Source organism: Epinephelus moara, chromosome 20 (assembly GCF_006386435.1).
Source record: "Epinephelus moara isolate mb chromosome 20, YSFRI_EMoa_1.0, whole genome shotgun sequence".
In the NCBI taxonomy this organism is placed as follows: domain Eukaryota; kingdom Metazoa; phylum Chordata; class Actinopteri; order Perciformes; family Serranidae; genus Epinephelus; species Epinephelus moara.
In genome coordinates this window covers 2,459,527-2,467,445 of record NC_065525.1, presented here as the reverse complement: position 1 = coordinate 2,467,445, position 7,919 = coordinate 2,459,527, and the positions used below count along the sequence as shown (strand labels likewise).

General features: G+C 46.1%; 2 protein-coding genes across 5 annotated transcripts in view; one reads left to right on the top strand and one right to left on the bottom strand.

Annotated features, from left to right (window-relative positions):
* The window catches only part of ska1 (spindle and kinetochore associated complex subunit 1), a 283,761-nt gene that overhangs the window by 125,221 nt on the left and 150,621 nt on the right, over positions 1-7,919 (bottom strand). The gene's annotated exons all lie outside the window — the stretch shown is intronic.
* LOC126407387 (kelch-like protein 25) overlaps positions 1-7,919 on the top strand; it is a 148,215-nt gene that overhangs the window by 44,198 nt on the left and 96,098 nt on the right. The gene's annotated exons all lie outside the window — the stretch shown is intronic.

Genomic DNA, 7,919 nt, shown 5'->3' with positions numbered 1-7,919 from the left:
TATATATATATATATATATATATATATGTGTATGTATGTATGTATGTATGTATATATATATATATATATATATATATATATTATTGGGGTGGAGTTTACATTTATAATGACCCAGGGTGACCAATAGTGACAGATCTGCCAACCAATCACGAGCGATTCTTCTTAGTAGTGATTTCATCCAATACTGAGTGGGGAAATTCAAGCCAGGCCAGACATTCTCATGGCCAGGCGTGGTTTTGCTGCTATTCATATGCTAATTAGAGACATTCGCACCTCCGCGAGCTCCACATACGTCATGGTTTGTTTCCGTCAGTATGTGGCACAGACGAACGCGACGTTCACAGGCTGTAAATTGTCGTCAACTGCCGAAAATTAGGGAGATTTCCGGGCGTTAACGGGGACGAAAATCCCACTTTTCATGCAGTGCTTGTGTGTATTGGCGGTTAATACAGCATTATCGCCACCTAGTGGATTGGAAGCGCATTACACCTATAATGGACTTTTATTGGGAAAAATAGCTCAAATGCGACCCCCAGTGGTAAAATTAGGTATAATTCGATATATCGGTTCGGTTAGATATTTGGCTTAAATCAAACCGGTTGGAAAATTTTCACACCGGCACAAGCTTACTTCTCTCACAACTTATACTACCAATAATTGACTATGCAGATATTGTTTACCAGAGTGCTTCTAAAACTACCCTTCAGCCTCTTAATGTTATATATAACAGACTCTGTAGATTTATTTTAGGTTGTTCTTTCTTTACACACCACTGCACAATGTTAAACACACTCATCTGGCTCCCCTTAGATATAAGACGTCAATTTCATTGGTATCAGTTTATTTTCAAATGCATTAACTTTAATTTTCCCTATTGTTTAAAACAATTCTTTGTTCCTTATACACCTAGTTACTCACGAAGAAGCTCCGGTCAAACCCTAGTTATGGTCCCGTTTGTATCTAAGGAAGTTGGTAAAAAAGCCTTCATGGTTCGAGCTCCTTCTGATTGGAATAAGTTACCCTTAAATATTCGTTTTCTGTCATCATTTAGTTTATTCAAAAATGTCTTGTTTTTGCATCTTAAGGCAATGTTTTTTGGAATGATGTCACTGTTCCTTGTTGTTCCTTTTATCTGTAGATTGATCTTTTTTTGATTGTGTCTAATTTAAGGGTTGTAAATTACGTCCTTTTTGTATGTATGTTGTTGTTGTCTGTGTTTTGTTATCTAGTTCTCTGTTTGTTCCTTTGTTGTTTGTTTTGTAAAGGTAACAGGAAACCTATTCCACATTATTGTACATTGTATTGTGAATTTTCCCACCTGGAAGTGTTTGGGACCCCCTCGAAAACGAGATGATACATCTCAAGGGGTTTATCCTAAGAAATAAATTTCAATCATCATATGGGGTCACTAAAAATGTGTTCACTCAAATCAGTCAACTCAGCATGCTTTGCATCCCACTAACATACCATATATTTGTTTATATGAGTTCAGTAGCTTCAACTTAAGACAATGTGCTGTTACAGTCTCACTTTTTGATATTTTTAAAGGAAATAATGAAATATAATATAATATGAAATTGAAGTTTTTATAAATACACTATACGTTCACTACACAACTATGTACACAACTGTAGCCTAATCTAATGGCACAGTTTGCAACCTGGCTGAGAGCACTTTATTTTTCTTGTTTGTTTTTTTTTTGAAAAAGAGCTCTAAGGCTCTGTGGTATGAGATGACCCATTGATGCTGCCTGTTTCTCAGGTCTGTCTTCACCTACACATAAAAACAATTGTGTTGAATACTGTTGATCTTGAATGTGCTCTTACACTGACCAGGTTGTCTGGAGGGGGGGTGTGGTAAACAGGTAGCAGGTGTCGCAAATTAATAAATGGCCCCCTCTCGACGGCGCCACTGGCCACGCACGTGTGTTGTTGACGTTGACAACATGTGTGTCGGCTTCGTCGAGCATACCAAGTACAGCACGGTGCTGGTATATGACAGCAAAAAGATGGGGACCTCGGCACTTAAGAGGCACATGACGAAGGCTTGCCATGGAAAGAAAGACGAGAGTCAGCCTTCAATGTCCACGTTCATATCCTTAAAAAAAGGTCTGGTTTCACTGAGTTTAAAACAAAGCTAAGGAGCTATGAGAGCACGGACAAGTTCAATGCCGTTTGCTCAGATGATGACAGCTTGATGAAAGTGAGAGGAAGAGACCGCGGGAACGTTAACGTTTACATTAGGGTCGTTTACACAGGCTTGAACAAAAAATACTATACAAAAATATTCGAAAAATTGTCGAATAGTTGCCATGATTTTCGAATAGTGTTTTTGCTTGTGCTGCCCATCCCTAGTATTAACATCTGGAAAAAAAAAAAAATCAGCATTCTGAAGGCGTGGCGGCTTTTATTTTGCTGTGGCGGTGTGCCATGACAATTACATGTAGAGGAAACCCTGCAACTTGAGCATGGTGATTGCTTATTCAGGTCTTAAAATGGTAGTTAAGAAAGTTTAAGACTTTTCCCAGAAATGAGCCTCTGGTCTGTGCACACTTGCTTCCCTACTCAATCACACACACGCATGCTAGCATATGTATACACACACACACACACACACATATACACAGCTGTGGAGCAGCTGTGGGTAAACAAGCTGAGGCCCACTGACTACCAGCCTCTATACAAGGCTTCATTCTATTCAGTAGCTCTGTTGATATTCCATTGGTGAGGTGTGCTACTGCAAGACACCATTGTGTGTGTGTGCGTGTGTGTGTGTGTGTGTGTGTGTGTGTGTGTGTGATATTTTTAACATTTGACAATGTAATCTCTCCTGTATTTACCTAATTTAACATGTAATTGCACAATATGAAAATGTTGACTTCAGTGATCTAGTTTGGTTTACTTTATGTGAGAACCATACCAAACAATGAGCAGCTGCTCTGCTGTGTACTCAAACAGTTTTGTGAATCTAGAAATGATTCATCCTCGATATGGCAATGCACAGATATTGATTATACTTAATGTATTGCAGCTTGTTCCTTGTTTCGACTTGTGGGATGTATAAAGTGACTGTATCAGGGCTTGACGCAAACTTTTTTCCCAAGGAGCACATGTGCTCCTAAGTTGAAAAAGTAAGGAGCGCACCAAGAACTTTAGGGCCACAATGTTAATTGATCAAATAATGTGTTTTCCGTAATAAACGTGATGCAAATAGACATTTACGAGCAAAATTATTTAATGAATTTGTATACAAAATGTACAGAAAGGTAAAATCATCACGTTTTGAAAAAGTATTGCAATTTAATTTTGTCTTTAATGTTATTATCTTATATATATTATCTTTGCAATATGATTATCTTATATAATGTTATTACTATCCTAAAACAGGGGTGGGGCGCAGAGGACAGGATTTGGGGGAGTACAGGCTCGTTCAGGAGCTACAGCTCCATGGTGACCGCTTCCAGGTCTACTTCAGGCTTTTCTCTGCTATTGGATGCGCGGCGCCGAGGTGTCGTCACAGCGCGTTGCGATGAAATTAAAAAAAATTCAATTCGAGCGCAGGCTGGCTGTGTGCAGACGCCGCGGCAGAGCGGTGCGCTCTTGCGCCGCAGTAGCACATACACAATGAATGGGTTCGTCGGCGGAGGTCTGCACTTTGCGCGCTCTGTCTGAAAAGGGCTTTATTTCCACCCTGCCCAGCAGTGTTACCGTGGCGAACGGTCCCTAAAGGCCTCTACACATGATCAGCTGTAAAACCGCTTTGCGCTGGCTGTCCCATTGTTTGTCTACGGAGAGGGCAGCAACGCCTGACAAAGCGGCACCGCTACCCTTGGCGTCGCGCACCACTCTGATTTTCCGCCTGAGCGCTGTGCTCAGAGTTGAAATTATTTGAACTACGGGGAGAACCCCGGAGGTCCGCCGTTTAACCCGGTCCATCTCCTCCACACTTTGACTTATTTCCACGCTGCCGACAGTGGGACTTACATTCATTGTGCCGACAGTGGCTTGGAAAACCGCCCATAACCGTGTCACACGGGGAAGAGGGAAGGCGGCTGGAGTTCCTCCAACATTTGCGGTTAGATTATCTTTTTTTTTTATTGACAAAAATATAGGCTGCTTGGGCTGATTTTTTTATGCACACATGTGCCCCTAAATATTTTTTACAGTTCGCACACACCTATTTTTAGTCGCAAATGCGAGTGAAATGCTCGCACTGTCGAGCAATGTGTATTGGAAAATCAAGTATAAATGGTTACATAGTTTTTTTAAGGCCACCAGCATGAGACTCACTTTGGCGTTTAGAGCGTTTAGACTCATTCTCTCTAGTGGCTCTCCCCCTCTCACAGACGCACACACAGAAAGAAGGAACATGCACATCAAAAACACTCCTCCGCCCATCCATCCTCTAGGCCAGGGGTAGGCAACCTGTGGCTCCGGAGGCACATGTGGCTCTTTAGCCCCTGTCCAGTGGCTCCTTGAGCCTTTGAGAAAAGAATTCTATGGAAATATATTCTATGAATCCAAATGTTGCCGAACCTTGATAGCAGTTGCTAGTCTTGAGTCTCCCTAGCTGGTTAGCTATGGATGCCAAATCCATAAAAGTAAATTGAATAAAATAGAGAATGTAGTAGTGCGTGGATAGATTTGTTTGCTCTCACTGCCAGCTCTGCAAAATTTAAGTACCAGATAATTATAAATAGTGCCCTGCACAGTGGCCACCTTGTGGTAAAACATATTAACAAATGCTTATTTAGACCATAAGTATAAGCTAATTTAGACTTAATAGGCTATGTTACCTTGATTATAAGGCTGAAACATGTTTTTAAAAATTCTTTTTGGTCAAAAATGGCTTTATTAATGGCAAAGGTTGCAGACCCCTGCTCTAGGCTGTTAAAGTTACTATTTAGTCGCATGTTGCGACAATGGAGCACCACTGTGACTTCCAAATATTATGGACTGGAGAACTGTTAGTTTGTTTCCAGCTTACAGTGAATAAATCATCCTCTTTAGCGGCAACATGAAAACAGAGTTTAATGATAGCATGAGTAGAGGAAGTGGATGTTTTTGTATCTGCAGGGCTCCAGACTGTGACTATTTAGTCACATTATACGACCATGGAGCACCAGTGCAACTTGCAAATATTATTGTTTTTTTTCCCAGCTTACAGTGAATAAATCCTCACGTTTAAAGGTGCAGCGGAAACAGTTTAACTTCCTGCAAACTGCTAACATCTGACCATTGACCGGAAGCTTCAAGTTCACAGCAAAAACATCAACACTTCCAGACCCACACGAGCTGTATGCTTCAAAATAAAAGCACCGGTGGTTCCACTGTGATTTATTTACTTTAAATACTTTTAACTTTATTTTAATAGTACTTAATTTAACTTTATTGTAACAGTATTTTATTTAAGATTACCATGACAGTATTTTATCTAACTATAATGTAAGAGTATTTTATTACCTTTATTATAACAGTACTTCTATTTTACTTTATTGTAACAGTATTTTATTTAACTATATTATAAGGCTTCTCCGAGAACCGTCACCTTATCGTGGTGGAGGAGTTTGAGTGCCCTAGTGACCCTAGGAGCTATGCTGTCGGGGGCATTTTGCCCCTGGTAGGGTTTCCCATGGCAGATTGGTTCTGGGCGAAGGGTCAGACGAAGAACGGTTCAAAAGACCCTTCATGATGGACACGAACAAGGACACATGTACCCGGCCCGGAGGGTTACCGGGGCCCCGCCCTGGAGCCAGGCCTGGGGTTGGGGCCCGTGGGCGAGCGCCTGGTGGTCGGGCCTTCGCCCATGGGGTCCGGCCGGGCCCAGCCCGAACCGGCTACATGGGCTCGTCCCCCTGTAGGCCCACCACCCGCAGAGGGATCCAGAAGGGTTCGGTGCAATGTGGATTGGGCAGCAGACCAAGGTGGGGGCCTTGGCGGTTCGATCCTCGGTTACAGAAGTTGGCTCTTGGGACATGGAATGTCACCTCTCTGGCGGGGAAAGGAGCCGGAGCTTGTGGAAGAGGTTGAGCGCTACCAGCTAGATATAGTCGGCCTCACCTCGACACATAGTTCCGGCTCTGGAACCCTAGTCCTTCAGAGGGGTTGGACTCTCTCCTTCGCTGGAGTTGCTCCGGGTGAGAGGCGGAGGGCCGGGGTGGGCTTTCTGATAGCCCCCAGACTCTCTGCCTGTGCGTTGGGGTTTACCCCAGTAGACGAAAGGGTTGCTTCCCTGCGCCTTCGGGTCGGGGAACGGGTCCTGACTGTTGTCTGTGCTTATGTGCCGAACAACAGTTCAGAGTACCTGCCCTTTTTGGAGTCCCTGGGACGGGTGCTGGACAGTGCCCCGACCGGGGACTCCATTGTTCTGCTGGGGGACTTCAACGCTCACGTGGGCAATGACAGCGGGACCTGGAGGGGCGTGATTGGGAGGAACGGCCTGCCCGATCTGAACCCGAGTGGTGTTCAGTTATTGGACTTCTGTGCGGGTAGCAGTTTGGCCATAACTAACACCATGTTCAAACATAAGGATGTCCATCGGTGCACGTGGCACCAGGACAGCCTAGGTCGCAGGTCAATTATCGACTTTGTAGTCGTATCATTTGACCTGCGGCCATATGTTCTGGACACTCGGGTGAAGAGAGGAGCAGAGCTGTCAACTGATCACCACCTGGTGGTGAGTTGGATCAGATGGTGGGGGAAGACACCGCGCAGACCTGGCAGGCCCAAACGAACAGTGAGGGTCTGCTGGGAACGCCTGGCGGAAGAACCTGTCCAGATGATCTTCAACTCTCACCTCCGGGAGAGCTTCGACCGCGTCCCAAGGGCAGAGGGGGACATTGAGTCCGAATGGGCCTTGTTCCGCTCTGCCATTGTCGAGGTGGCGGTTGCAAGCTGTGGCCGCAAGGCCGCTGGGGCCAGTCGCGGCGGTAATCCCTGAACCCGCTGGTGGACACCAGAGGTGAGGGGAGCCGTCAGGCTGAAGAAGGAGGCCTACAGGGCATGGTTGGTCTGTGGGTCTCCGGAAGCAACTGACGGGTACCGGCGGGCCAAGCGGAGCGCAGCGGCGGCAGTCGTGGAGGCAAAAACTCGGGCATGGAAGGAGTTCGGTGAGGCCATGGAGGAAGACTATCGATTGGCTCCAAAGAGGTTCTGGCAAACCGTCCGGCGCCTCAGGGGGGGAAGGCGGCAACTTGCTCACACTGTTTACAGTGGGGGCGGGGAGCTGCTGACGTCAACTGAGGACATTGTCGGGCGGTGGAAGGAATACTTTGAGGAGCTCCTCAATCCCACCAACACGTATTCCAGTGAGGAAACAGAGACGGGGGTCTCGGGGGCGGGTCGTCCAATTTCTGGGGCAGAAGTTGCTGAGGTAGTGAAACAACTCCGAGGCGGCGGAGCCCCGGGGGTGGATGAGATTCGTCCTGGATATCTCAAGGCTCTGGATGTTGTAGGGCTGTCCTGGCTGACACGCCTCTGCAACATTGCGTGGACATCGGGGGCAGTGCCTCTGGAGTGGCAGACCGGGGTGGTGGTTCCCATTTTCAAGAAAGGGGACCAGAGGGTGTGTTCCAACTACAGGGGGATCACACTCCTCAGCCTACCCGGTAAGGTCTACTCCAGGGTGCTGGAGAAGAGGGTCTGGTCGATGGTTGAACCTCAGATTGAGGAGGAGCAATGTGGTTTTCGTCCCAGACGCGGAACCGTGGACCAGCTCTTTACCCTCGCCAGGGTGCTGGAGGGGGCATGGGAGTTTGCCCAACTAGTCCACATGTGTTTTGTGGATTTGGAGAAGGCTTACGACCGTGTCCCCAGGGGCATCCTGTGGGGGGTGCTCCGGGAGTATGGGGTTGGTGGCCCCTTGCTTAGAGCCATCCAGTCCCTGTACCAAAGGAGCATGAGTCTGGTTCGCGTGGCTGG